We start from the raw sequence: 6,422 nt of genomic DNA on the forward strand, positions 1-6,422 counted from the left end.
TTTTATTGAAGCACAGGGACGGACCTATGGGCATGCCCCAGGACCATGAAGAGACACTGGTTATATACTATGGAGCTGGGGGAGGTGAAGTCCGGGGCGAGTTTCCAGTGAGATTTTCATATGCTAAAGACTCACAGGATATTGGAGGCCTACCTACTGTGAAGCTAGGGTTGTTTTTCCCTCTAGCAAAACATTAGCACTAAGGACAGTAGGGAGTTCCTGGAGAAATATTTTACTCTGCCAGCCTCAAGTATATGTCAGTGGACTGCAGGTTATAAGGACATTTAGTTCTATCTGCCATTTCCTTCTGGCTTTGTTTCCCACATCACTATGGAGGGGAGACTTAGGTCTTGCAGGACTACGATTTCTATCAGTTAGCCATTTGTTTTTCCCCTTTCCTTTGTTCTTAGGCAGCCAGGAGTGCCGGAGGAATATCACACATAGCCCACCTGGGTGGGGGGGGAGGGGGCGGTTTGCAGACTGTCAACTTTCCTTATGCTCCCTCATCAAACAATATTTGAAGATATCGGCCATAACAGCAATGTGACATGAAAATATATGTACCTTCTATTGGCAAGAGGTGCAGATACTGCAGTACCCCTGAGGTTTGTTGTCCACAATTGTGGGAACACTGAATTTCAGTTAGTGATGAGTGAAAATAAAGAAATACATTTTCTCCAAGAGGCAAGATCATGGATGCCCTGAATTCGTGGATTCCGTGAGTTCAGTAAACCCCCTGTCTGTGGAACACAGCAAAACAGAACACCTAAAGTAACAACCAAGAATAGCAATTCTTTCATCTCAAATCAGTGCAGGCCTCTACCTACACTATATAGTACACAGCTGTTTCAGAGGTGCTTACGCTTATGAAGGATATGAATATTCACTTTACATAAAATGTAACAGTTTATAAGGCTTACTATAAAACTACAGTAATAACAGCAGGGTGGTATTTGTTTAAAGATGCTTATATAGATGAATGACGCAGACCTAGTGAGTTCAGAAATCGACCCACACCTGTTCAGTCAGTTGACTTTTGACAAAGGGGCCAAAGCAATTCAATGGGTTTAAATACTTTTTTCAACAAGCATTGCAAACCATTGGATATCCAAAAAGCTTAACCCTCACCACATATCACATATAAGAAGTTACTTGAAATGGATCTTTGACCTGAATGTAAAAAAAAACACAAGAAGAAAACATAGGAAAAAATATTTGTGATCTTTTGTTAAGGAAAGATTTCTTAGGTATGAAAAACTGGAACCATAGTGAAAATTTTACAAATTGGACTTCATCAAATTTAAAATGTCTGCTCTTCAAAAGACACTGTTAGGAAATGAAAAGATAGGACACAGATTGGTAAAACAAACAAGCAAAATTTGCAAAGCTCCTACCTGATAAAGAGCTTGTATGCAGAATACATAAATAATTACACAAAAAGCTTAGTAGATGGAAAGGCAAAAGATTTGAACACCTATTTCACCAAGGAAGATGTGCAAATGGCAATGTCCGTATGTAAAAACACTCAACATCATTAATCATCAAGAAAATATTAATTAAAAGCACAAGGAGATACCACTATACAAACATTCAAATGATTAAATTAAAAGGGTTGATAATACTGTTAGAGACCACGTACAACAACTAGAGCTCTAAAAATTGTTCATACAAAGGCAAATGATACAGTTATTTTGGAGAACAGTTTGGTAGTTTTTTATAAAGTTAAACATACACTTCCCATATGACCCAACAATTCCACTCATAGGTATTTACCCAAGAGAAATGAAAACATATGCCCACACAGCAAATGTTAATAGTTGCTTCATTCATGTAGCTGAATGTCTATCACCAGCAGAATGGATAAAAATATTATGATATATTCATACAATGGGATATTTAACAACAAGCAGTGAATTACACATGCATGCAACAACATGGATGAACTTCAAAAGCATTACACTGAGTGACTAAGTGAAATATGCCAGACACGATAGACTGCATTCTGTATGGTTCCATTTACATGATATTCTAGAAAAGTCAAAACTATAGAAACAGAAAATAGATTGATCACTTCTTGCCAATGGGCTGTGGGTAAAAGAAAGGGATTGTCGACAAAGAGGTATAAGGGAACTTTCTGGGGTGCTGAAAATATCCCACATGTTAATTTGGGTAGTGAATACACAATTTCTATGTTTGTCAAATTCATTAAACAGTATACTTATAAAGAGTGGATATTGCTGCATGTAAACTGTATGTCAATAAAACTTGACTTTAAAAAAATTCTAAAGTTTTATCAGAGAGAAATTATAAATGATATTTTGTGACTAGAGCTAAATTGTCCTTTCAGAGAATTCAGTTTTAGGATTTTCCCCCCAAATGAAAGGCATTTGTGCATACTCAACAGACAGGAACAGATGCATTGGCTCACTATCTTATTGAGTTTGTACGCTATTTGGAAACTGAATTGCTTTGACAAATTACTTGCTAGGCAGGAAAAGCATTAAGGGATTATTTGTCCACCATGATTTCAAATTTTTCCCTAATGATAAAATCACTTGAAATAAAAGAGGGCAGCCAAAGTAGTTTTACTCAGGGAGATATTGTTTCATACATAGACATGTACAAAAGAGTATAAGCAAGAAAAGGAAATATATTCTAATTTTGAAATTTTTAAACTTACTTTAAATGTTATGATAATAGCAAACAATTTTAATGCTAAATAGCACATATTTCAGATTTCCTTATAAGTGCTTCTCAACTTAAAGACTTGAAATCACATGTGAATGTGGGTGTTTAAACTTACTTTACAAATTGAATCTTTACCTCTCAGACCACTTTAATACCCATTTTAATACTGTTTGAGGATTCTGTTAGATTATATCGTGTTTTTACTTGTTTATGTGCTCTAATGTTTTCCTGCTGTGCTATAGAACATTTTGCTTTAATAGGATTCTATGTATTTCAAGAATTTCTTTGTAAGTGATGTGCCTTTCAAAAAAAAGCAAGGAGAAGCTTCAAAATCTTCATAAAAGCAATGTCCTTCATTCACTTGTTGATAGAACATTAACATTATCTGCCTTATCCAAAGTAATGTATTTTCATTCACAGTTCATAGAATGTAGAACCACCACTTATTTTAAATGAGTTTGTATGTAACCGTCAAATTAAATGAGTTAATTTTTACCTTTGGGCCTTTTCAACATATCGTCATAATAATAGTTGTTTTAATGAATGGCGATAATTTACTTTATATTTTTATTCAGTTATTTTGCCAGAAAGACCAAACTAACTTCAAATATTTTTCATTTTTTCCAAAGATATGCTTGATCTCCAAGTAAGTATTTATTCTATTTACAGGAGGTCTGTTCTTTCATATAACTAGATCTGCTGCTAATACAGGAACCACTAGCCACATGGCATTATTTAAATTAGTTAAAATGAAATAAAACTAAAATTTTCAGTTTCTTGGTCACACTAGACAAATTTCATGTGGTCAGTAGCCATATGCGGTCTGTGGCTATCCTGCGGGAGATCACAGATATGCGATATTTCCATCACTACTATTCTACTGGACAGAGCTGATCCAAATCAAAGTCAGGAAACTTTTTTCTTAAAGGCCCAAATAGTAAATATTTTAGGATTTATGGGCCAACAAGCAAAACTGAGGTTGCTATTTAGGTACTTAAAAAACATTTGAAAAATAGGTACATTTAAAGATAGAAGGAAAAAACAAGCATTCTTAACTTGATGGCTACACAAAGCAGGCAACAGGCTGTATATCTTTCAGTCCTTGATTCATTAACCACATCTTTATCGAGCACATCCATGTTTTAAGCAAAGCTAAATATTAAGCAAAGCATAGTGAAGAAAACCTAGTTCCAGCTTCAGAACATAATAGGAAAGGCACTATAACAAAAATTGCACAATTAATCAATTATTATAATATAACAAATAAAATGATAGAGATAAACAGGGTGTTATAAAAGGAAGTAACAGAAGAACCTAAAGCCATGTGAAAGATTGACTAATTCTAAAAATTATACATTATCTGCAACTAATATTATTTTGTAATATATGGCATCTACTGTTTATTGTAGACTTTCTAGGTGACCCATGTGAGAAAGATGCTATAAAAATTGATAAATCTAGGTAATACTTCTAAGTGGATTTATGTTTAAATATATTACATTCCTATATACCATCTGTTTTATATATGTGAAGTAATAGCACATCTAAAAATTATATTTGCTAAAATAACACTCATTGATGTTTGGTGTTTTATTTTCCTTTACTAGAATCTTTTATAAGAATAAAAATGTATAAGTGAAATGCTTCCTTGTAACTGGAAAAACTGTCCACAAGTTAACTCCTAAAATGGCCCCAATATCCTATTAATTGCTTATACCAAAATTCAAATTGAACCCTTCACTAAACAATACAATGCGATGCACATAAAACTAGGCCACTTCAACAGCTTTTTTAGAACGTACCATTTTTTTTCATTTATGAGAACTCAGCATGCAAATCACGAAACCACAACAAAATAAAAATATATACTATACTCTCTTCCTATATAATGGCAATGTTCCTGAAGATCATTTTGGTTTTCTGAGCCCTTTATTGCACTTTGCAGTTCATCCAAATGTGGCCTCTTTTATTGTAGTGTCAAGAACATGATATAAATCTAAATACTTCACCACTGAACGTGTGAGAGACCTGAGAGACCAGAAGCCATTCTAGACACCACATGCCTTGACTGACAAATAGACCAAGCCGAAGTGGTTTAGAGATCACATCATGTGACATATATCTGCTTTGTTTCGATGAATAAACCTAGAACTTTTAAAATATGGCCAATTACACATTGAGATGAGGGTGAAATAAAGAGAATGGAATATTTTCTGAGGTCATAACATTCAGTATTAATTCTACAATTTCACTGTAATTAACGGGCCCAGGAGCAAATCCTTCTGCTGATCGGGTTTGAGTTGCTCTTTTACGGTGACAAATGAAGCACACCAAGAAAGTAAAATTTGACATTCCCTTCATGCCTTCTTAGAACAATCCATGTTGGAATGAAGCGGAAAATAGTGGAGTTTAAAGACAAATTAAAAAAAGGAAAAGAGAAACAGTGACTGAATCCATCAAGACAAGATTCCACTTTTGAATGTCTACGTGCAGCTCGGCTCTCCCATTACCTCTGCATAATTTTCAGCAGGGAGCTGCTACTGTTATTCTTTAATGCAACCCTGTATATAAATTAAAGATTCTGGCTCCCTCAAGGCAAATATCCTGAATTCATCTTTACTGAAAGAGAAAAAAAACTGTCATACCTTCTTAATCCAGAAGATCGAAGGTCCCACACAGGAATCAGTTCTTAATGTCATCTGGGATGGAGTCATATTGACAACTAGCAGACATTTTCCTCATGGAGCATGGGACTTCTTCTGAGCACCCAGTGGCCAATCCATAGATGAGCTCATCCTGTGCCTCTTCCATCTGAGATCCCTTCTGTCTCTGGGAAGGAGCCCCGCGCTCTTTACTCACACAGTACCATCACCACTGAACCTGGGGGTACTCCTCTGATGGTTTCCATTTGCTGGAACGTTTGACACAGGAGTTGGTGCTTGTACAGAGGTGGAAGGGGGACAGGGTTGGCTGCTGGGGTCATAGGAGGTGGTGAGGTGGGAGTAATTAGCTGCCTTGAATCTACATCTGGCTTTGTTTCTGTATAGAACCTGTATCAGTTGGATCAGTGTGTCCTGATTCTTGAGATCTCAACCATATCAAAATGTCATTTGGCCCAAGTCCAGACTCTGTACTTGCATTTCTAATGTTCCACCGTAACCATCTATCACTGAGACCCATCACGTTTCCTTTTGATTACTCTAGCCCAGAAGAAAGCTAAAACATTTTCTGGGATCTCTTTTTCCCAGCGGGAGCTCTCTGCTTCATTCGAGAACAGTTCTCAAACCTTAACCTAAATGATGGCCAACCATTGCCAGCGTATTTCGGAAAGTGGTTCTCCTTTCTCTGGAATTTTTGTTTATGCTATTTCCTTACTTTCTGATATCATTAAAAATATGTGTTTTGTAGTTTATTTGCCTTTTTGTGGTTTTGCAGTCAATGTGTTGGCTTGCCATGACCTACTACATCTTGCCTGAAAGCAGACTTATTAAATTTATTTTTACATGCTGCCATGTTTAATCTACCTCATTAATGCTTCTGTTCTATACAGCAAAAGAGAAGCCTATCACAATGTTGTCACTCTGGTGAAGGGACAGAAATGAGTATAAAGTCGTGCTTTACAGAATTTGGAAACAAAGTATAATCATTTTCACTGGTATATATTTGAAGGTACCACAAAAAGACACAAAACTGTTTTTAAAAAATTAAAAGCAGACAAAAAGCAAAGTTGAACG

The 6,422-nt window shown here is 35.7% G+C and overlaps 1 protein-coding gene across 1 annotated transcript in view; it reads left to right on the forward strand.

Annotated features, from left to right (window-relative positions):
- METTL25 (methyltransferase like 25) overlaps positions 1–6,095 on the forward strand; it is a 155,033-nt gene extending 148,938 nt beyond the window's left edge. The window contains exon 15 of the mRNA XM_078449645.2: positions 4,664–6,095. The gene's annotated coding sequence lies outside the window, so the exon portion shown is untranslated. The remainder of the gene's footprint in view (positions 1–4,663) is intronic.
- Positions 6,096–6,422: the final 327 nt, after the last annotated feature.

The sequence above is a fragment of the Panthera onca genome, chromosome B4, assembly GCF_046562875.1.
Source record: "Panthera onca isolate mPanOnc1 chromosome B4, mPanOnc1 haplotype 2, whole genome shotgun sequence".
NCBI lineage: Eukaryota > Metazoa > Chordata > Mammalia > Carnivora > Felidae > Panthera > Panthera onca.